Source organism: Magnolia sinica, chromosome 12 (genome assembly GCF_029962835.1).
Source record: "Magnolia sinica isolate HGM2019 chromosome 12, MsV1, whole genome shotgun sequence".
NCBI classification, from domain to species: domain Eukaryota; kingdom Viridiplantae; phylum Streptophyta; class Magnoliopsida; order Magnoliales; family Magnoliaceae; genus Magnolia; species Magnolia sinica.
Window position 1 is genome coordinate 13850726 of NC_080584.1, and position 23591 is coordinate 13874316.

The 23591-nt window shown below is 39.1% G+C and overlaps 2 long non-coding RNA genes and 1 pseudogene across 2 annotated transcripts; all 3 read left to right on the forward strand.

Moving 5' to 3' along the window:
* The first annotated feature begins 11043 nt into the window (after positions 1 to 11043).
* On the forward strand, positions 11044 to 14352 carry LOC131219941 (uncharacterized; annotated as a pseudogene).
* Positions 14353 to 14380: 28 nt separating this feature from the next.
* On the forward strand, positions 14381 to 15552 carry LOC131220958 (uncharacterized). Its single transcript, XR_009158925.1, has 2 exons — positions 14381 to 15292; positions 15401 to 15552. It is a non-coding gene; the product is annotated as an uncharacterized LOC131220958 (long non-coding RNA).
* Positions 15553 to 18153: 2601 nt separating this feature from the next.
* Positions 18154 to 20376, forward strand: LOC131221992 (uncharacterized). The gene is made up of 3 exons (XR_009159703.1): positions 18154 to 18323; positions 18839 to 18901; positions 20303 to 20376. It is a non-coding gene; the product is annotated as an uncharacterized LOC131221992 (long non-coding RNA).
* Positions 20377 to 23591: the final 3215 nt, after the last annotated feature.

The following is a 23591-nucleotide window of genomic DNA, read 5'->3' on the forward strand; positions in this document are numbered from 1 at the left end:
ATATCTAATATATTAGTAACCACATGAACTATAACACACATATCTCTACATGAAAGGCAATTTCAATGATTTCAAGAACACTTCAACACAAATCATTCCACAATCAATTTAATTCAAATATTAGTAATCAAAATCATAATACAACAAAACATAATAGCCAAAGCAGTATATTTTTATCATACGGAGAGGAAACATGTTGGGATTACTTACTTGTACCAAACCCTATACACACACCTATCTCTAGATACTGCCCATTGCAACATGAAGCCGCCGGTAGCTCTCTCTCCACACCAATGCCTACACACTAATCCATTGGAAAGATTTGGGTTGATAGTTAGTTTGATTTGCTATTGTCATACACGATAAACCGATCTTGCTTGATTTGATGACTGGTTTAGGACATCGAGGTGAATTTTAGGATCTGAATGATTCAGATCGGTGGGCTATTGCAACATTCTTTTTTGTGTTTAAAGGGACATCAAAAGAAAGAAATAAGTAAATGAGGACTTTCCAATGATGTTCTGTTACACTACCAATGTTGTTAGTAGTTGTGGTTCTGGGTTTACCAGGGTGAACAGGAATGGGACATGATGATGAGTTGCTAGATTTGTTGTCATGTGTCTTGAGTTGGAGGGCAGTCTGATGATGATGGGTTTCCTAACTTGAATGGCCGAGATTGGTGATACATTAAAGGGTCCACTTGTTGGACATCTTGAATACCTGAATGGTTTGGGTGGCTGGATTTGTAAGAGACAAGCCTCGTTTCTAAGATATGAGGAAGGTGAGAAGTCTGGCGTCTTGTTTCTCAACAACGTGAAGAAAGTAAGGATGTTGGGAACTCTGCCGGTGCATGCTGTCCACTCTGTTGGAAGGACGGTTCTGATTAGCGAGTCGTGAACTCATATATTCCTGTGTGGCTCATTTGAGAGACTAACATCTCCCGTGGCAAGGCATATTCTTCTTCCTCAAGGATAACTACTCCGAATCCACGGAGCTCCTCTGGACTCCTCACAGAAACTTCTCGAATCCACGAGGAAAAAGCAATAAAAAATAGAAATAAATTCTATAAAATTCGTAATTTGATTGTTGAATGAAATAAACGAGTTCTCAACCCTTTAAATAGGGATACCAAGCAATGGGAGGGATTTCAGAATCCAACTACAGCTAAAACTCCTAGAATTCACAACTTATTATTTATAGACAGTCGTGATTTCCACCAGTGCGCAAGGTTTTCAGCCAAATAGTAAGTGTCCTATTTGGCTTCACCACGCTGTTTTCCTAATTATTCTAAGCACTATTCACGTTGGGTGCAACTCCTAAAGCCCAACGGATGAAGAGTTATAATCAAACAAAAACCTATTATTTATAATAAAAAAGGAATTAAAATAGGGAAACGACCGTCGATCTGATGGTATTTTACAAATCCGGCTTGCGCAACCCGACATAGTAAGTTGGGTGGCTAAAGTAGCCCGTCCTACCCCAAAATCATATATTTTACGTCCGATAACTCATTTTGGATTACGAGATATGCCCGATTTAAGGTCTAACGATCTGGGTCACTTCTATCATCAACTGGGCCTTTTCTGATTCATCTTGGCCATGAAATTATTCTTGACCTGCTCTACATTAGTCCCCTCTATTTCAAAAGAACTCGTCTTGCTTTGGTGTGTGATACTCGGTCAGGTCTGCGACGTTGAAAGTCCATGAGATTGCCATGTCATCTGGAAGATCAATAACGTAAGTGTTGTCATTGATCTTTCGGATGATTGGTATCGGTCTAATCTTCTTATTCTTTAATTTGTTGTATGTCGTCCCGGTTGAAAATCTCTCTTTGTGCAGATGGATCATAACGTGGCCTCCCACCTCAAACATTTTTTTGCCTCTGATGCTTATCCGCTTGCTCTTTTTACTTCTCATTCGAGGCATGTAGCTTGGTTTACACCTCTGCATGAATGCCCATGATCTTATTTGCCACATGTTCTGTTGCAATGCTCATGCCTGGGAGCTTGAGCAGAGGGACCAAGTTAAGTGTATGGCGAGGCACTCGTCCGTAAATAATCTGGGATGTGGATTTCTCTGTCAAGCGGTTCACCATATTGTTGAATGCAAACTTTGTTTGAGACATGACCAAATCCCACTGCTTCATTTTTTTCCTGAAATGCATCGAAAGAGGTTTTCCAACGTGTAATTCAGTTACCTTTGGTCTCGTTCACCTTTTTTATTTAACCAATTGAATACAGAGAATGATGTTTTATAGTTGGTAGCTGTAACTTGTCTACCATCACTCTTGAGACAATGTTCTCACTACTACCATTGTTTATGATTACATCACAGACTTTGTCTTTGACGGTGCACTGCGTACAAAATATATTGTGTCGCTGTAGATGTAATTCCTTCCATGAGGTGTACAATAATTGCCTTACAACTAGAGATTTGTCATGATCTTCGCCCGTCCATTCATCGCCATCTGCTCCTTCCTCAGTGGCTTGTTTATGTTCATCAAAGCCACGGTCTTCTTCTACGGCCTCACCTTTAGTGTCCCATTCGTTTATGGTCAAGTGTGTTGCGGGACGTTGATGATAGGTGTTAGATAAGTGGCCCAGTTGGCCACAACGGTAACAATTGTTCGACCTTATCCGAACGCAAGGATTGAAATCCTACTCAGGCCCGTTGTTATGGGTGCTACACGTTGAGGCCTACATGACCCGCTCCCCGTATCATGGTTTGCGGTTGCAGGAGGTTGATAACATTCTCCTACTGGTTCTTTTCCTCGTGTCAGCACTAGATCCTACGTGGGACCCGTCATGGGGGGTTGAGTTGAAGGATAGGGTCGAGCAGGAGCTCTTGCAAGTTACATTTCTGCCCTACCTGCTAATTGAACTGCTTCAACTACGATCTCGACTGGGTGTATCTAAACTCGGTCCTGAATCGTCGGTCGTAACCCACCTATAAATCGTGCTACCTTTTATGATTTGGTTTCTGACAGGTTGTTTCACGTTGCCAACCGTTGAAATTCTTCGGTGTAGTCGGTGACGGTTCGATTCTCCTGTCGACAGTTTTAGTATTGCTAGAATAGTACCCGCTCGTAATTACTAGGAATAAATCGTGATCAAAGAAGGTGCCTCATCTGTGGCCATGATGAGATGGACGCCTTATTCTGTCGGGCACGTGAGAGTTACAATTGCTCCCACCATGCAGAAGTACCATATTTTAATTTAAATGCTACTAATTTCACTTTTTTTTTGCTCTGACACATCCATGTAATCAAAATATCGTTCTACTTCGGTTAGCCAGTCGAGAAAATCTTCTTTGCGTAATAGACCGTTAAAACTAGGAAGTTCAGCCTTACCTCGATAGTCTCTTTCAGCACGACCTAGATGATCTTCTCCATGGATTGGTCGTCGGGCAAAGCCTTCATCGTCGTTAGAACTTAAATCATCCGGTGTAGCCCTACGATTTACCACTGGTAGTGCTTAATGGAAATCGGGGTTGTGTCGTACAACTAGGGGTGTACACGAACCGAGTTAGCTCGCTCAACTCGGCCCGAAAAAGCTCGACTCGGCCTGACTCAAAACTGAGTTCGATCTGAGTCGGGCCGTTTTTTACAGCTCGAGACCCCATCTCGACTCGGATCGATATATATATATAACCCTAATCCCATTCCCCTTTTGAAAACACGGCCGCTCGACCCCAACGATTCAAAACCCTCATCCCATTCCCCTTTCGAGCTCGTTGGCCGTCCTTTCTCCGATCCCGAGCTGCAGCGGGACATATCCCGTCCTTTCTCCAATCACTTTCCTGGCTCCTCGTCTGAAAAACACATGATCTCTCCCTTCCTCTCTCACACTCTCTCTGTCTTTCTCTCTCTGCCATGTAACTCTCTAAGAACTGATAATGGCCTCTCTCCTTCTAAACATCTCTCCTTCTCCACCTTTCCTTCAGACCACTAAATGACAAAAATCCACGTCATCATCTGCCCTTCGCAAGGACACCCTCTACAATTCCTTTTCCATTTCTGCCCCTCCCCTTCTTCCCTCCTCCTTCCCTCTCACTAAGCTTGAGCCACCTCCCGTTTGGGATGCGCACGATAACCAAAGGAATGATTTCTACCTCAACCTAGGCACTGCTGTCCGCAGGGAAGACCTGCCCTTGCTTTTCTCAAAGGATCTCAATTATGATATTTATAGGTTTGCCATTCGTTTCTCATCCTTTCATTTCCTTAATAGAATTAGGGGTTTTTTTGGTAGTCTGCTAGACCACCTCAATTTGTGATCCACACTGTTGTTCTTGGCACATCTAACCGTTCAAAACCCTCTCCCCTACTTGAAAGGGGAATGCTCGAGCTCGAACTGATCCGATTCCTAAACAAGTAGAGCCGAGCTGGACATGCTGGCTCGGTCACCGAGTTGAGCCGATTTCGAGCTAGGTGTGCCTGGTGACTGAGCTGAGCCGAGTTGAGCCCAGCTTGACTTGCTTCGGCTCGATGTACACCCTTACATACAACAATTACCGGTGATGGAGTATCGCCTAGGGCTCGGGGCAGAAGTAACGTATCCGCAAGATAATCGAGGGTTACCCGCAACCCTTGTATGGTCAATTGACTCTTCCGAAAGATAACGAATCCCTGGATCACCATCCATATGATTTGGGTTCATACCTTTGTTGTTTGCCATCAGCCCAAGGGGAATCCTCGCTCTGATACTAATTGACGCAGGGATGAACATGATGAGGTCAATCACCATCTTCCTCAAGGATAACTACTCCGAATCCACGGAGCTCTTTTGGAGTCCGCACAGAGACTTCTCGAATCCATGAGGAAAGCAATAAAAATAGAAATAAATTCTATAAAATTTGTAATTTGATTGATGAATGAAATAAACGAGTTCACAACCCTTTAAATAGGGAAATTTTTAATTGTCAATAACCGCTGTTCTCATGTGGATGTGTAATCCACATGGGATTTGGATAGGCTGGGATCATTTCCTAAAAAGAGCTGTCAAGATGGATAGACAACTTGGATTTAAGGAAACTGCATCACAGTGCCCCACGGTCAGGATACCACCCCACCTCGGGATCCATCGATTGGAAGAGGGGAAGAATGAACCGGAATTCAATGAAGCCAGGACCGTGGGGCTCACCTTGATGTATGTGTACTATATCTATGCCGTCCATCCATTTATCCAGGTCATTTTAAAGCCCAAGACCAAAAACGTAGCTGATCCAAATCTCAGGTGGACGACACCACAACAATCAGTGATGATTAAATGCCCACCATTAAAAAATATAATTTTTTTTTTTGTTTGACGGTTGGGACCACTACAAGAAATATGGTTTTTACCTACGAAACTTTTACCTACGAAATTAATTTTCGTAGGTAAAGATGACTTTTACCAACGAAAATCATTTTCGTAGGTAAAAGTAACCTTTTACCGACGCAATTAAATTTTGTAGGTACAAGTCATATTTACCTACGAAAATTTTCGTAGGTAAAGGGTCTTTTTAATCCACGGTTTACTTTTACCTACGAAATCTAATATCGTAGGTAAAAGCCATCTTTACCTACGCAAATTTTCATAGGTAAAGGGTGTTTTGAATTTTTCAAAAAAATAAAAAATCGAAAAGATTACTTTTACCGACGAAATACAATTTCGTAGGTAAAAGATATCTTCACCTACGAAGCTTTTAGTAGGCAAAAGGTGTTTTCAATTTTTCGGATTACTTTTACCAACGAAATATAATTTCGTAGGTAAAAGATATCTACACCTATGAAACTTTTAGTAGGCAGAAGACATCTTTACCTACGAAAATATTCATAGCTAAAGGGTGTTCTAAATTTAGGGAAAATCCCTCTTTACCTACGAAAATATTCATAGGTAAAAGGTCTTTTGAAATTTGAAAAATCGAAAACCTTACTTTTACCTGCGAAATATAAGTTCGTAGGTAAAAGCTATCTTTACCTACGAAAATGTTCGTAGCTAAAGGGTGTTTTGAATTTTTAAATTAAATCGTTAAGTCATCTTTACCTACGAAAACTTTGGTAGGTAAAGGGTGTTTTGCAATAAAAATCGAAAACCTTACTTTTACCTAGGTAAAAGCCCTATTTACCTACGAAAATTGTCGTAGCTAAAGGGTGTTCTCAATTTTTTAAATAATCGAATAGTCTACTTTTATCTACCAAAGCCATATTTACCTACGAAAAAATCCATAGCTAAAGGGTGTTCTGAATTTTCTAAATATCAAAAAGTTTACTTGTACCTACGATACTATATTTCATAGGTAAAATTCATCTTTACATACAAATATTTTATGTCGTAGGAAAAATCCATCTTTACCTATGAATTCGTAGGTAAAGGGTGTTTTGAAATTTTCGATTATACCCAAAAGTCTACTTTTAGCAATGAAATTGGATTTCGTAAGCAAAAGTCATAGGGTGTTTTGAAAATTTCAAAATACAAAAATCGAAAACCTTACTTTTACATACGAAATAAAAGCCCTCTTTACCTACGAAACTTATCGTAGCTAAAGGGTGTTCTCAACATATTTACCTATGAAACTATTCGTAGTTAAAGGGTGATTTGAATCGAAAATAGTCGTAGGTAAAGGGTGTTTTGAAATTGTAAATTCTAAATTTTCATGTACCTACGAAAATATTCGTAGGTAAAGGGTGTTTTGAAATTTGAATCTTTCTTCTATATCGAAAAGTCTACATTTACCTACGAAATAAGAAGGTAAAAGTCATCTTTACCTACGAAAAGTTTCATAAGTAAAGGGTGTTTTGAATTTTTCAAAATATAGGTAAATGGTGTTTTGAATTTTTCAAAATACAACAATTGAAATCTTTAGTTTTACCTAGTCATCTTTACCTACGAAAATTTTCGTAGGTACAGTGTGTTTTGAATTTTTCAAAATACAAAAAATCATCGGTAAAAGTGTTTTTCCTAATGTAAAAATGTATATATTTTTCTAGTAATGTTAAAATGTTTTAATTTTTAAAAATTTTTGTCAGTAAAAATGTGTGTGTGTGTGTGTGTATATATGTGTGTGTGTTTAGTTTTTATATCATATGAATGGAAATTGTAGAGTTTTGCTAAGCGCACATGCGTGTGCAATTAAACTCGTGTACGTGCCACACATATGCCAGCATGACACATACATGCTAGATCTCATCCATCCATTAGGTTGGTCCTACTCTGTATATGTTTTTTTCTTCAAAATAAAATCTGGTCCAATGAGTATGTGGGCCTCAATTTGGAAACAGTGAATGGGTTAGAAAACTTCAACCAGGTTTTTCAGAGCCATACTTTTTTTAAAAATTGTGGCCCACGTAACACCTGGACCAAATGGATTCTTGAATTAAGTTATTATTATTGTGTTTCTGTTCTGATGGATGGACTGGATCTCAGATCTATTGTGCCATGCTGGCAAATATATGGCATGTACTTGAGCTGTATTGCACATGCGTGTGCGCTTAGCAAAGCTTATAATACAATATTGATATTTCAACATTTTAAAAAGAGAACTAATCACCTATATGCAACGGTACCATGGCTCGCGTTACCGTGTCATTTATGGAGGACATCAGTACCATGAAAAAGGTAGGCCCCTCAATGAAGATTGTCCTTCTCGAAAAACAAGCTGATTGTCCATTCATTCTCCTTACGCGTGACAATGATGTACGACTATCCAGACCATCCAAATTGTGAGATTAAGCAAATCTCTAATCTTGACCATCCAATTAATGGCCATCAAATAGATTATTAAAAGAAAGCAGCGAGTGGTCCAAATTTAAAGTAAAAAATCAGGTGCATGGTTAATAATCTTCTCTTTGTCATTTTTCAATTATACTCCGTCCACACTTGGTTTAGCGATTTGGACTGTTGTGATTACTGTAAAACCATGCCACCTGTACAGCTAAAGAATTACCTCCAATTTTTAAACGTTGCCCACTCTAGAGTCACTATGGTTGTACATCGAGCCTAGCAAATGGATCATATGGATATACAATATATAAATCAAAGTGGGCCCACAACTACCCCATCAGTCAAATGCACCATTCCATGGTGGGCCTAGGGCTTAAAAATCAAGTCAATTCGTGACTTTTTTGGGCCACACCACATACAAAAGTTGAGAGGGATTACACTCCATTAAAATATTCATAATCATTTGTTAGGCCCACCGAGATGTGGTTCACAAATCTAGCTCATCCATTATGTGTGTCCCACTTGGATGAGGAGTCAGACCAAGTTTCATATGCATGAAAATTTCAAGTGAGCCCAACCAAGTGCTTTTATATGTTTTAGGCATTTATTCACATGAATTTAGAAGGTATGGCCCACCTAAGATCCGTTTACGGCTGATTTTTGGGATATCTCATAATTTAAAGGGGGCCCATCAAATGCACGGTGTTGATGTTTGACACATGTCATGGTGAAGCCCACACAACTTGACCTTTGTGTTTAATCCATGCCGTCCCCATGAGGTCAAGCTGTGTGGGCCCCACCATGACATGTGTCAAACATTAACATCATGCATTTGATGGGTGCCCTTTAAATTATGCGATATGCCAAAAATTAGCTGTATACGAAACTCCGTTGGGCCATACCATCTAAAATCATGTGAAGACATGCCTAAAACATATAAAAGCACTTGGTGGGCCCCACCTGAAATTTGGATGCGTCTGAAACTTGGTATGACCCCTCATCCAAGAGGCACACACATAATGGATGGGCTGGATTTGTGGGCCACATCTCGGTGGGCCCAAAAAATAATTATGAATGTTTTAATGGAGGGTAACCCCTCTCAACTTTTGTATGTGGTGTGGCTCACAAAAGTAATAGATTGATTTGATTTTTTATCCCTTTGCCCACCATGGGATGGTGCATCTGACTGATGGGGTAGATGTTTGACACGCATTATGGTGGGGCCCACAGAGCCATACCAAACCAAGGACTAAATTTGGGCGCGCGCTTAAAAACAAAGCCGCGCCCAAAAAAAACCCCCAAATCCCAAATCTCTCTCTCTCTCTGTTCCCTAACCCAGATCTGGTCTGTCTTCTCCTCTTCGGTGAAAAGAGGCCGCGCCGACGGCCGAATGGCAGAAACGATCCCGGCCGTTGGATGATACTCTCCCTGCCTATAACAAGGATCCAGTTCCCTTCAGAGTTTTCACACAAAAAGGGGTGAGAAATGAAGAAGAAAAGGGAGAAGGAGTAGAGCCAAGCCCGGCTAGGTAATCAGTCCACAACTCAGCCTTTCTCTTCTTTCCTTCTTATCTGTTTCTCCTTCTTCCATATGTGTAGCTATAAGGCCCTGATATAAGCCAAGTTTGGGGCCACGATCCGTCCATGGCGGAGCTTGAATAGGGCCTGAATACGGTCCCTGTTTTGAGGATAAACATGACCTGATTACGGGCCCTGTTTGAGGCCGAACATGGCCTGAGTTCAGGTGCTAGTTGGGGCCGAACAATGGCATGAAAATGGCCCCAGCTGAGGGCTAAAACTTAGTCCAGAAACAGTTCATAATCGGGCTCTGTTTGAGCTGCAACAAATCCCAGAAATCGGACTGATATCAGTCCGGAAATCCGGGTAAAAATGCCCCTGTTTCGGGCCGTTCCTTGGCAGGAAAAACGGCAGCCACCGTGCCTCTATTTAAACTCTGATGAGGGTTGAACATGGGCCCCACTTGTACAAGTTGAAAACCCAAACATGCCATAGAAAGCCTCAGGCCAAGCATTATATATACCTCAGTTTATAAACAAAAAGCCAAAAATAAGCAAACTTAATTACACCTTGTTAATACAACAAATCCATCTTTGAGTGCCTATAGATATACAACATCCTTAAAAACATAATGCAGCAGAACTCGAAGTCGACAACAACACTACATTCTTTTTTACTTGCGCATTAATACGTGATTTTGGATTTCTACTCTTACACTATTAGTAGAAAATCCAAAAACAGTTAAATGATATTCATGTGGATTTGAAAGAACTCTTTTGTTTTTTCCTAATACAACACAAAACATCCCCATTTGTTAACTTAGGAAAGTTATCCTTAATTTGTTCTTCTTTTTTTGTTTTTTTACAAATTTTAATTTATTTATTTTTCATATTTTTGATTTTTTTTTAATTTTCAAAAAAAAAAAAAAAACAAACAAAACAAAAATATGTTGTCGCATATGCAATTGCACATGATCAAATATGCAATTCAATAAAGTTGCTTGTCACAAATAAAAAAATTCTTATTTATTGCAATGTGATTGAACCACATTATCACAGACTACATTTAATGTAGCAATGTTGCCAATGTCGACGATGAAGAATTCAAAGAGCTTCATAGATTTGGAGTAGTTATCCTAAGGAAGACAGTGATCAACCTCATCATGTCTTTCCCTGAGTTAAATTTCAAGAAATAGATTCGGAGTAGATATTTTCTTTTAAGAATTGAATGGCCGTTTTATTTATAGTTTCACTATAGTTGATGGAACCATTGAAATCCTTCCATACTTTTAGAAGCTCTTGAAAATCTTAGATATTCATAATCTTGTTATTCCTTTTCTTTTGTAATTCAATATAGCAGTGTTGTTCGCCTTTTTGTACTTCCCAAGGTTCTGTCTCAGCTTTTGAAAGACTGTTGCTAGTTAATAAATAATTTATTTACTATACATGCATGCGATTCCCTTTTTATCTGATGCTCAATAATTTATCTGAAAACCAACAGTAATTTAATAAAAAGACAGGACTTTTGGAAAGGGGGAAAAAAAAAGAAAAAAAAAAAAATCTTGGTTGTCTTCGAGTCAACCGGCCCACATTCATCTACCAAGCTTCATTCATTCTAGACTAAATTCAAATGAAGGAGAAACAATGGTATTAAATAAACTATATGGTTAATGTAGAGATCAGTCATGTATTTGCCTTTTGAAATAGAAATATGATTGCTAGGAGTAGGAAAGAGAATTTGGTTTTAAAGATGTATTTGGGAGGCAGACAGTCATGTGAACAGACTTGCGGCGGGTGACTGGATTGGAGCTAGTCATCTCCGATGCAATGCCTCTGTTGTATCTGAGCCCTTGTCAGCCCTCTCTGTATTTATGTTTCTCTTTCTTTAAAATAAAATCATCACTGATGTTTGGGAGAATGTCCTTTCATCTGCTATTGGAATGCAGGTTGTATAGGCACCTCCTCATTGGAACTTTCTCTGTTTGAGGTCCCACCTCCTCATTGTAAGTACTAGCAAATTTCTAGATGTAGCAAGTCTTATAGTTCCCCTGAAAACCAAACTTTTGCAGGTTCATCTTTTAGATGTTTTTAAAGAAGTGCCATCTTTGCCTTGAATTTGTTCACTGTTTGTCAACTTTGGGCTGCACTGAGTTTGTTTTCTTCCAAGTTCTTCCAGGCAGTCTCATCTGTCATTATGCATTTTCTAGTGAAACTTTTATGTAATTGTGTTAAAATGCAAACCTTTCTACAATTACGGCCATGCTTTGAGAATCTCACCTAAATCTCTCTTTTCTCTATTGAATTTCTTACTTGTTTGTAGGTCCTTATGGTTCATGAAGACATCTCCCATGTATAGCTTGAATTGATTCCCATGATTCAGGAAATACTTACTCAATGGATTATTCTCCACTTGGTGGGAACAACACCATCTGAGTCACCACTTTTGGAGGATTTTAGCTCCGCCTTTCGTCATTGCGCATTGGTAACTGCATGTTATGCTTCTTGTACAGCTGGAGCATTTTTCTCTTAGTTCTCAGTTTCCTTATTGCTCCATAACTTAAATCACCTAATAGACAATTTGAAATTACTAGAGCCTGTTGGCTGAGACAATTTCTATGCAAGTACCTATTAGCCTTGTTATTTTTTTAGGTTCTTTTTTCAAGTTTGCTTGTTGCATTAATAAAATTTTGATTTGTGGTGTAAATGGACTTTCTTGGATGTTGGGTTTTGCTTTATCAGTTATTTGCTTGAGGAGGAAGATCTCTTTTTCCTTATGAGGTACCATAAGAAACTTCTTTTGCCTTTATACAAAGCACAAAATGTATCCTTCTTGTTGCTGAAGTGGGGGTCAAATTGGGTTGGGTCTGGAACCTTTATTGCAGTACATATGGACAAAACTAGACAAAATTCGGGTTCAACTTCCGAATTTGAAGTGTTGTGGCATATTTCTGCATATGGTATTGTTCAAAAGTTAAGAGAACTTTTAATCATCACATGTGGCATATTTCTGCATATGGTATTGTCAGATTTCTTAACTCAGCTCCTTGTTGAATCTCACAAATTTCTGTTACTACGAAGAATACTATACTCAGAAAGTTGTGCTAGTGTTTTTTTTTTTTTTTTTTTTCTGGTTGTATTTATTAAATAGGTATGAGATGAGTTGCACTAGTAGGAGCCTCACCTACTTTGAATTGGGTGTGTAGGATGCTATCGAATTTGGTTGCAATTAAAAGTATACTAAAGTGGAAATAAGCAAAAGTACCTGGCAATCATATTCAAGGACTTGGCTTCCAGTTGCAACTATGCCACTTTCAAGTCAGATTGGAAAGGAATATGGTTCCAGTTTGAGGCTTACTTCTTCATTACAATCATTAGGGAACACCATTAGCTTAATTGTACATACAAACATGGGTTTTTTTTTTCCTTCTTAAATCTTATTTTCATAAATGTTGTACTTCAATTTTTAAAGACAGTTGGAAACATATTCTCATGTGTCTCTAGTGTTTGTGGTTGATAGAAATTAAATGTAAAAGTTGATTTTTATTTTTCATTATTTGTTTTCCTTTAAGATTTACGTGTCCTTGGAGGGTGTGGAGCAAGAGAAGGTGGAAACTGTTTTCAAGCCTGTCTGTTGATATTAAATTCCATGACGTTCAAGGGAAGAATTACCGTTGTGCCATACTGAAGTTGAACAAGGAGATTGTGCCTGAGCAATGTAAGGTGGTTGTTAAGCCCAACCGAGTCATTGTCACACTGTCTAAAACTTCAGAAGGGAATTGGCTTGATTTGCACTTCAAAGAAGATAAGGTAAATGCCAATTTTTCATTTCCTCTTTCATTTCCTGTGTCTTTGGATGATGAAAGAACATATGCATGGCATGGTAAAAAAAGGCATTGTTATTATTATATGGCAATCCACATTACTGCTATCCAAGGAGTCAGCCTGTCTTTGGATGATGAAAACCGAAATTGATATTGTTTTGTGAATTATAGTTGAATGTATATGTCCACATGGGTACTTGGGTACCTTGGAGATTATCATCTTTGAACAGCTCTATACATTCCAACTTGTGTGGTTTTGTCTCGGAAATGGTTATAAGGTTTGTTTTATTATTTTGCAGTTTTATTATTTTGCAGTTGAAGCCAAATATGGATACATAAAAGGATCCAATGGCTGGAATTATGGATTTGATGAAGGTAAGTCCTGTATCCATTCTTTTCTTGGGAAATGTCCTATGCCTCGGCCTGAACTAGCAGTTTTTTTTTTGAGCCAACATTCTGTGCATATGAGTCCTAGCTTTTGTTGTGCCCCATTGTTGATTGGGTAAATGCTGTGAAAACCACCTCAGGGAGAAGATCCTCGCCATCTATAATTGCTTTCCTACAAATGGATGATTAAAAACCGAAAAGCAGTTATGCTAGCATGAAATGAACTGTCTGGATCACTGAAAAGCAGGCCTCAAGTGTCCGGCATGCTGACACAACTGAAAATTGCCCTTTTTTTCTATAGGCTGAGCATCATACATTACCTCCTTTTGTCAACCACCATGGATATCAAGGGGTTGCACATTCTGGATTAAGCTGAGAAAATGACCTGTTGCAGAACATGTATGAGGATGGAGATGATGACATGAAGTGGACGATTGCAAAAGCATGGACAGATGCAAGATCTGGGAAAACAGCTAACCCATTGCAGGGATACCGGTGAAATTCCCTTAGCCTGATGATCAAATGGTAGAAATAGGAGGTTTACCGGTAATGCATCTAGGAGTTTGATTATACTGAATGAGTGGTACACTTGTGAAAGTTACTCTAAGGGTGTCCTTAGATGTTGCTGCTAAAATTTAGCTACCAGATGAATTGCTTTCATTTAAGAAAAAACACCCATTTGAGCGACTAACTCAGATGTTGCTGCTGAAATTTAGCTACCAGATGAATTACTTTCATTTGAGAAAAAACTCCCATTTGAGCAACTAACTCATGAGTGGGCTTCATTTAATAAAATAAAATAAAATAAAAAGCTATTCACAAGGTAGTGCATCTGCTGTAGTCCAAAATCCATGTTGGTTAATTCTCTTCAACTATCAATTATTTATTTATTTATTGTACACATTTGGCCTTGCTGATGATAGTACCAGCCTGATTTGTAGGCAATGACAGTGGTCCCCACCTGATGAGTGGCATGGATCTTGTTTGGATGTGTTACGTTTCCATCTCTAATTAGGGTAGCCTCTGCATTGCTTGTCAACCAAATAATCCCGATGCCCCTACTTAGGTGAGCCTTTGATATTGTGGACCCATTAGTGTGGAACGGTCAGCTTTCCTCAGTGGGAGCAACTGGTCGCAGAATCACTCGAACTTGTATCTATTAAAATCATAAAACGAAATTCGATATGTTTAAGAGCCTGTTTGCACACAACTGGTGTTGAACTGCAGATCAGTTGAATAGGATTAGAATTAGCTCCATCCATTCGTTTCAAGTGGGGAGATGAAAGAAAATTGGTAGGAGAACTGCTGGATTCTGCCAGCTTCCAGCTTCCATCCCTGAAAGTATTTGAGATGTGTGCACCGTCTCATATTTGAATCCCCTTTCCTGTGACAAATCTGAAAAACTTGGATTTTTTTATTTTTTATTTTATTTTTAATCCCATATTCTGTCATTCCTAACACACCTTCGGAATTTTAAATTTGGAGAAAATGAGGAGGTATGGCCAGAATTACCCCCTCAGTTCATGGAGATTGCCAGAGTGGATTAAAGGTAAAAGATGTCTTTTCTTTTGGTGTTAAACCAAAAAATGGTAACACCTATTTGAGATTGGACTATTGGCAGCAACGAAAGCCTGCTAAACAATGTAAGAAAAACAAGGAAAGAAACTAACTGTTAATAAAAACCCACTTAACTTCCACTAACGAGCTCAACAATGTATATCCATCCCAAGAAAATACAAGCAGGACTACATCTCCAACTCATCTATGAAAGGCTGAAAACCAATCACCACCGTTAAGGGCCTGCAGTTCTATAGATAGCAACTCATTTATTCCTGCAACAACCTGCTACAGCCTACAGCTAGGCAAAGGTGAAATTCCCTCAGTCTTCTTTTTCTTTTCTTCTTTTTTATTTTTTTGATGTATTCTATTTGTATCACTTGTATTCTTACATAATCGTTTGCGATGTGTATTTTCAGGTAGTGGAGTAAGATATGTGGGTCCACTAAATTCGCTTAACAATTGGATGAATGTAGTAAGTAGTAACTATGAGTTGGTTCGATCATGTTGCTCCATGGATGGTGATCTTTGACGCAACATTTAGGTCTCAGGTGTGATCCCAATTTACCTACCCACAGAAAAAAGGGGGAAGAAACTACTATTTGGTGGAATATACAATATATTGGAGTTTTCTCCTATGCTTTATTGGCATGGAGGGAGGGGCTGGAGCTGGCTTGACTTCATGATATTAAGAAATAATTTGAGTATTAAAAAATTATGAGTCTTAATGCTTTCTAAATGTCCAACTAAGTCTTAAAAATTGATATAACAGAAAATATTAATCCAAACATGAAAACATGATACAACAGTTTCATGTTTTTATGTTTTATTTGGAGAATTCATCACTGTTACTATGTGCAACATTTTACTTTTTTGTCTGAGTTACAGTTCATTTACAGTAACATGGAGCACCTATGAAGTCTCCTAGTTCTCGGCTTCAACTCTGAGATGGTATGTCCTAAGGTCATAGGATCCAGCTGCCTATTGTGTTTTCTAAGATGTTTATGTTTTGCTTATAATTTCAATTGATGCTTCTGTTGATGATTGGAGCATTGTGATGCTTTTATGTGATTAGATTCCATTCACTAAGTTTTCATGTTCAACTTGAATATAAAGAAATTGTTGCTTATTTTATATTTGCACTCAACAACACATACGTAAGAGCTGTTGTTGAACATGGATGCTTTACTCTAGGAAAGCATTGATAGGTTGTCCCAACGACATATCCAGAATCCTCTGTTTCTCTTTGTTTTCTTCAGTTCTACTCTTAAAAAAGAAAAAGCAAAAAAAAAGAAGAAAAGATGGTGTTGTCGTCCCAACCAGCATTAGATCAAATTAGTTTTGTAGAAAACCAGAATGCCTCAGGTCAAGGATGGATGTAGTTTGTGTTTGTTTGGAAAAATGCGAATGTGAATATAATGAAATATATTGTAACAGGTGTATAACAGGGAATTTTGCCTGAATTTGGGGGGAAAAAAAGAGACTTTTACCAAGCAAATTTTCGTAGGTAAAAGGTTGAGTAAATAACTATTAGCTACGAAAATTGTCGTAGGTAAAAGTCTTAACAGTGTTTTTTAGCTACGGAAATGTTTGTAGATAAAAGTCTGAACACACTTTCTACCTACGAAAAAGTTCATAGGTAAAAGTCCTGGCAACGGTGATTTACCGACGAACTATTTCGTAGGTAAAACTCTTTGCCTACGAAATAATATCATTTACCTACGAAATATTTCGTAGGTAAAAGTTTTTGATGATGGGCATTCAATCATCAATGTTTTTTGTGGTATGGTGTGGTATGGTCCACCTCGGATTTAGATATGCTTCATTTTGGTATCATGCACTAAAATAAAATGAGCTGCGACTTGACTGAACCCAAAATCCAACTTGCTACTGATTCCACGGGTTCTGAAACCCAAGATGGCAAGTAGCTGATTGAGAGGCTACAATTCTGCCAGGTGCACCTAGGTTCTGAGTTGTGATATCAGCCCGTGGATACAAGACCCTGCACCTGACATGACTCGGTGCCAACTTGACCTGAATCGATACCTGCTACTGGATCGGACTCAAGCTGAATTAGTCTAGGCCAGACCCGGACTCAGGATCCGGTGACATGCTGGACTAGATACTACGTTGGGTCGAGTTCGGTTCAAGTCTATTTCAAAACTGAGCTGAGTTTCGTCAACCCTAACTCTGTCCGACTCCACTCAAGCCTAGCTCTAAACACATACGTCAATCTCACCGAATCTGCTTCCAGAAGAATTGACTGGATATCAACCATTGATTTTGGCAACCTTTATTATTCCAAGATCTCATATGATCCTCTGCGATGTTGGGGTCAGTAGCCAAACCGCGTCCCAACTACAGGCCCCACATTTATTAAATAAGCAACGAAGGATACCGCATCGATCCTCATGCTGAGGATCGTATGGTTCCTCTTCTCTACAAAAAGAGGTAGTATGTTATGCATTCCTGCAAATCTTCCCTTTTAGGCTCTTCAAGCATCTTGATGCTTGCTATAATCTCTTGATTAGCTGCTAATCTCCAACACCATCTTATCTAACCGTTGATTATCGCGGCCTTCTCCATCAGCCGTCGAAAGTATGGGCTTCAACAAGATACCGGAAGTGAAAAGGGAGGATACAGTATGATAATCTAACACCTACGTTAAGAGCATGTTTAGACCTTAATTATCTCTACAAACGGATGGTTGATAATCCCAAATGCATGTATGGCCCAGCTGGGCACATGTCTGTGATGACGTGTGGCCCACCGTAAATATTGGGTGGCCTGGAAATCGGGCCCGTTCACAGTGTATGAAACGAGATGGATGGCAAAACCCATGTTTTGTTCTGTAGCTTGTGGGCCCATCTGATGAGTGAACGGTCCAGATTTTTCTGCCCCTTTTTTCATTTATTAAAACAAACACCCACGATTTGAGTTGAATGAATCAGCAAGTAGATCTTGTCGAGTATAATCTGAGTAAACCTCACTAGAGAGTTTCGTAATGACTCAGCTCGAAATCCATCGAGTCACTGAGTTTCATAACTCTGATCTATATATGCAGGCTCCACTAAATGTCCGAGTTGAGTTTTTGTTGGACCTTTTCACCATATAGATGATCTTGACCGTTATTTTGTAGGCTGCTGATTGATGGCTAGATTTGTGTTTTTCATAGTGGTTCAGAAAGTGTTGTCTGTACCTTTCTTCATGCTCGTTATAATCTCTTGATTAGCTGCTAATCTCTAACTCCTCACATCTAACCGTTGATACTTGCAGCCTTCTTCTTCATCATCCGATGAAAGTTCATACTCCACCGGCACACTGGCAAAGAAAGAGGATAAGGTATGATGATCTAACACCTAATTTAAGAGCTTGTTTAGGACTTAATTATCTTTACCAAGGGAGGGTTGACGATCCCAAATGCATGTATAGCCCAGCTGGGCACGTCTGTGATGAGGTGTTGTTCACCTTACATATTGGGTGGCCTGGAAATTGGGCCCGTTCACAGTGTATGAAACAAGATGGATGGAAAAACCTTTTTTTTTTGGGTAGCTTGTGGGCCCATCTGATGAGTGAACGGTCCAGATTTGTTTTCCTCCTTTTATTAAAACAAACAACCGGAAGTGAGTGAGTCAATTTGCGAGTTGCATCGAGTTAAATGACTCAGATTTGGACCTTTTCACTATATAGATCATCTTGACCGTCATTTCGTAGGCTGCTGATTGATGGCTAAAATTGTGTTTTTCATGGTAGTCCAGAAACTGTTGTCTGTAGCTTTCTTCATGCATGCTTGCTATATTCTCTTGATTAGCTGCTAATCTCCAACACCATCGCATCTAACTGTTGATTACTTGCAGCCTTCTTCATCAGTAGATAGAAGTACGTACCTCACCAGAACACCAGAAAACAAAGAGGCTAAGGTATGATCGTAACACCTGATTTAAGAGCATGTTTACGCCTTTAATCTCTACAAATGGAGGGTTGATAATACCAAATGAATGTATGGCCCAGCTGGGCACATGTCTGCAATGACGTGTGGCCCACCTTATATATTGGGTGGTCTGGAAATCGGCCCGTTCAGTGTGTGAAACAAGATGAATTGCATAGGGACACTTCAATGATCCGATGGATTGATCTGCACTGTCCGCTGCATCCTGTAAACAGTCCATGGGCAACAGTATGAAAATCACACTTCAGAATGACCTGATTCATCCATAATTAAGCTTACCTTCTTACTCACAACCGTCCATTCTTTAACCCATGGATGATGGGATGGTTAGGATTATGCAACTGAAGTAATTCTTTAAAACCATAAGCAATCCATGATGAGACTTAACAATAACAAATAGATGGCTCAAATTACTGATCGGAGCTCTTTCTTCATAAATCATCCTCACCATCGACTTCACAGGCTTTTGATTGGATGGTTTGAATTCTTTGGGCAGCGTTTGAAATATATTGGGGACCAAATAGACGGTCCGGATTCATTCATTGGACTGTCCAAGTGCAGACACCAACAGGGGCTTTGAAAGAAAATTTGAGTTCCCATGCTGTCGATCTTGTTTAGGGCCCATCTTTATGTGTTGGTGGAATCCAAACCGTGCATCAGGTACATTGCCTCATGTTCCCTAGATTCCCAGAAAACAAGCTGATATAAAATAAAATAAAATAATTTTATTTAGAAAAAAAAAAAAAAAAAAACTTTGGTAGGCCACAACAAAGAGAACAACATAAAATCACAACTAAAACCCTTTAGTTCATGTGATGTAGACCACTTGAATTTTGGAATGACCTGCTTCTTGGGCTGTCCAATCTTGGTGGGGCGTCTGATCCTATTGGACCCCACACAATCTGAAAGTTTTTCGGACCCGGATTGTGTGGTGACACTGCCACCACCGACCTCTATGAAAGCAGGACTTTCTGGGTCCAACCCTGATGTATGTGATTTATCCATGCCATCCATTTTTCCAAACTCATTTTAGGAGATGAGCCCAAAGCATATCCAAAGCTCAAGGATAAAACAGAAAAATGGATGTGGCATGGATAAAAAACATACATTATGGTGGGGCCCACAAAGTCTTGCCACCACAGAGTTCGGCGGTGATAGGGTCGCCACGCAATCAACGTCCCTACCCATTGCTCCATCTCGTTCTCTCTGAGCGTTGGATTAGGCTGAGTTTTGGACCCTTATCACTTACGTTTGAACGTATGTATTAGCAGCGATGATGAGGCTTTTTCTTTACGAGTGATCACACGATGAATGATGAAAGAGGTTGAAGTTATTTTTCTCTCATTTTTTTAGTTTTCCTATGCGAGTGTAGAAATCTTCGGGTCCACTCGCACTTACCCTACTCGTTGAGGACGGGTCAAAGCATGGTAGGATTGATTCCACCGCGCACAGTGAGAGAACGCTAGCGGCTTTGGTAAGTCTTGCTTTCACATGCATGTATTTTCGTGTTCCTCACTTCCTGATTATACAATGCTCCACATTCAAGTTCGTACAAGTAGGGCACATGGTTGAAAGGTGGGTCCTATTGGAGATAAGTTTGGGGAATGATCATTCCCATGTGGGCCCCACCAGACTAACGGTCTGGATCATGACAAGTATGACACCCACTTGTACTAACTCAAAACCTTAGGAGCCACTTGGTTACCAACAAGTTCCATTCGGATAGCGTTGTTGGGATAATGGCAACGCCACCATCTAAGTAGCTCTTAGGCAATTGAGGAGTGGGACGCGGTTTGGCTAGTGACCCCAACACCAGCCAGCTAGCTGGGGTCAAAGCTCTGTGTGGGTCTCATGATGATGCATCTGTTTTATCCATGCCGTCCATTCATTTTTTCAGATCATTTCAGTGCACGAATTAAAAAATGAGGCAGATCCAAATCTCAAATCGACCACACAACAGGTCCACCATTTAAAAGCTTTCTAGGGCTCACTGTAATGTTTATTTGCCATCCAACCTATTGGTAAGGTTTTTCAAAAAAAAAAAAAAAATCCTGGATGAAGAGAAAACACAAATATCAGCTTGATATAAAACTTCTGTTGGCCCAAACAAAATTTTCAAAGATAAGTGTTTAATCCTCACTGTTTCATGTGGTGTGCCCCGCCTGAGATTTTAAAGAAGCTTTGGATCAAGGTGATATTTGTGTGGTCTCTTTATATAGGTTTTTGTGACCTTATCAACAAGTTGGATGACAAATAAACATTCTGGTGGACTCCGTGACGTTTTTAGTGGTGGGAATTCAATCACACTGTTTCCTGTGGTGTGGTCCACTTAAGATTTGACCATGCTTCATTTGTGAGATCATTTGTTGAAATGAACTTTAAAAATGGTTGGACGGTGTGGATTTAAGGAACATGCATCAATGTGAGCCCCACAGTCAGGGGTCCCACCCACCTTGGTGGATCCGAAGTTTCACCTAGTCCGCTCCCCTTCCTGGCTTGTTTCCATGCTGTGGCCCACGTGAGTTTTGGACCAAACTGATTTTTTATCCTTTCGGATATTTTGGGATGATACATCTGGTGGATGTGTTGGATGTCGTTCAAACATTACAGGGCCCACATCTGTGCAGTATCACCCTGTCTCCTGATGATACCTTATGGATTTTTATTTTTATTTTTAAATTTAAATTGATTAAATAAAATTTAAAATTAAATCAATGATCATGATGTGCTTTTCATATATATGTTGGTGAGCATATTATGTATGATGCTGGGTCCCAGTACGACTAAACGGTCCACTATTGTATACAACAGGAGCAACAAATAAAGAAGTGTAAGAATAAGATGGAAGGCCTTAAAAAGGAGATGAACACTCTAAAAGAGCAACAGATAAAGGAGCGTGAGAAGCAGATGAAAGGCCTTCAAAATGTGGTGACCAATCTACTGCTGAAGGTGAGAGAGCTTGAGGCCAATGACAAGACTCATCTGACTCGCAAGGCCGAGGCCCACCTACTAATTGAAGCTGCAGAGCCATTGGCTACAGCTTCCAAAGAGCAATTGATGAACGTTAACCAGCTTCCAAAAGATTCGAACATAAGGAAAAGAAAGAGCTCAGTTGGTGATCAAAGTCCTGAGAAAAGGCAAAAGAAGTAAACAGAAGACGACCAAAAGAAAGATGAACGGTGATGATCGAGCAACAAAGTGGGCCACCGGGTGTGCCTGCGCTTGATTGCACATTGAAGTGCATGTGCGCGAGATCCCAGCCCATCATCAGATGGTCCCTATTATGTAGATGCCATGTCTTAAGAATCAGAGTGATCCTATGATCTGATGATTTCACATGTGAGATCAGTAAAATAAGAGACTGTTTGGATGACGGCCAAAAACCATTAATTTCTGTTTCAGCTGTTTCTTTTTTTTTTTAAAAATAATAATAAAAATTTAACATAAGGCAAGGGTTATCCAAATGTAAGACATAGTCATCGTTAAAGATATATTGTGCAGTGGTAAAGTAGAGGATTGGATGTTAGGAAAGCGATGAATATCCATTGATAAATAGAAAAATACAAGTGTGATACACTCAATCAGTGTGTGGTTGATTTTTGTACAATGCAATCCTTATAATGAGGCTAATATATTGGACGGATTGGATGTGGTACAAACATGAAACGTTGGAATTTATTCACTGGGTGGTCCTTAACTTGAGACCTTGTTTGCAATAGATATACTAGAGTTGATAAATGCATCATATTGCATTTCTTTCACAAAATGACTTTTTTTTTTTTTTTCGGACTCTGGCATCCAAACTATATTTTTAAGGAGAAAAAAAACAACTCTAGAAAATTAGATGCTATCATAAAAAATCATTTCTAGATGATTTTCAAAATTATCATTTTTAGATAAATTTAATTTTAGAAAAGTCATTACATAACTGTTTTTTAAACTACCAGGACTAAAGCTAATTTGTCGTCATATGGATCTCCTCTTTACTTTTAGGGCATGTTTCTTTCCCCTTATGTGGTAAAATAACATAAAGGAGTTATCATTATATTTAAAAGCATTTATTTAAATAAATATTATGGTACATATTTAGAGAGTCAAATATAGATATAAAAGGAATTGCACAGAGAAATTTTGTAACGATTACAATTTTATATTGGAAACTTCAGTTGAAACAACAACATTAGTTTATTTTGGTATTAATTTACATTTTCGCATGGATAAATTTAATAATATGATAAGTTAAACAAATAGGTTGTTCAGATTAATATACTCCTGTCATTGATTCAAGATTGAAGGTGTGGCTTGTTGGAATGAGATCCACACCATTCAACCGTGCCCTATCACATAAGGTCCATATTTGAGAGTCCACAACATTGATCAGACCAAGCCATTTGATGAGGACTTTTGCTTGCTGAATGTGGGCCACAACTTATTTCTATCTATCGGTGTTCAGTGGTTGAGTGTTCTAATCATGTCGCTTTTAAAATGTGCACCAACATGAAACGGCCCACCTTATTTTCTACTTGAATTTTCGAATTTTGTCCTGAATTGCAAAATCTAACGATACACTCGTACGTGATCATTCTATGTTAGATTTAGAGATTCTGATGTCACGTTGTGACGAAATTTCATAAAGAGATAAATGAAAGATATTTTTAGCT